The sequence below is a fragment of the Triticum dicoccoides genome, chromosome 7B, assembly GCF_002162155.2.
Source record: "Triticum dicoccoides isolate Atlit2015 ecotype Zavitan chromosome 7B, WEW_v2.0, whole genome shotgun sequence".
NCBI classification, from domain to species: domain Eukaryota; kingdom Viridiplantae; phylum Streptophyta; class Magnoliopsida; order Poales; family Poaceae; genus Triticum; species Triticum dicoccoides.
Window position 1 is genome coordinate 263,776,521 of NC_041393.1, and position 1,001 is coordinate 263,777,521.

The 1,001-nt window shown below is 43.2% G+C and overlaps 1 pseudogene; it reads left to right on the top strand.

Annotated features, from left to right (window-relative positions):
- LOC119336079 lies at positions 1-809 on the top strand (annotated as a pseudogene).
- The last annotated feature ends 192 nt before the right edge of the window (positions 810-1,001 follow it).

Consider the following 1,001-nt stretch of genomic DNA (forward strand, 5'->3'; position numbering starts at 1 on the left):
GCTTCAAGATCAGATATGGCTTTCCACCTAAAATCGATAAGTTTGCCTTCTAGGCCTCACATCAGTGAGACGGAAGTCGAACAAGAGCTGCTGAGCCTAGAGGCTAGCATCTCTTCCTCCATTACCATCGGCACAATGTGCGAGGGTCTTATGAGGCTTGGAAACATCTACAATGGTGTTGAAGAAATCATTGGCCTACCAAGCAACCAAGTTTGCTCCGCCCAGGAGAGGAAGATGTTGGATGAAGAAATGGAAGGTTCTCTCGAGCTAGTAGATCTCTGCAGCACCATGCAAGAGATCTTCGTCGAGATGAAAGCCATTATCCAAGAGCTGCAAGTGGCACTAAGAAAAGGAGATGAAGAAGCTTCTCAAGCCAAGATCCAGTCTTACACTCTCTTGACGAAGAAGGCCAAGAAACATTTCAAGAAGACCGCATAGAAGGCTACTTCTGAAGGTTGCAGCATGGTCATGCTATTGAGCAAGGCTAGAGAGGTCTCTATCTCCCTGCTGGAATCCACAGTCCTCCTCTTGTCAAAGCAAATTGAAATGCGCAAACAGTCTCTTATCTCCAAGGCATTTCACAAGACGAAGAAGCCAGTTGTTTGTGAGGAGGAGCAATTGCAGGAGTTAGAGTGCAGCATCAGAGATCTTGAGAATGGAGCAGGACATCTATTCAGGAAATTAGTCCAGAGCAGAGTTTCCCTCCTAAACATTCTTAGCTCATAGATACTCCACATCACTCTTAGTGGCCTGTGATTGGCATCCGCCTTTTTGAGGATTAGCCAATCTTGATACAGTTTTCCAGTATGTATGCAGTATACAGTACAAATGTACAGAATATTAGAGAGAAAAGGCAAAGTTTTGATCTATTTCATGTTTAATATTCTCTTTATACTTTCTTTTGATATCAACCTCACTTAGTGGATCTTGCTCCTTGTACATTATGTATGCCAGATCAAAGCTAACAAGGGCTAAGGATGTGATTACCACAAAAATTATCA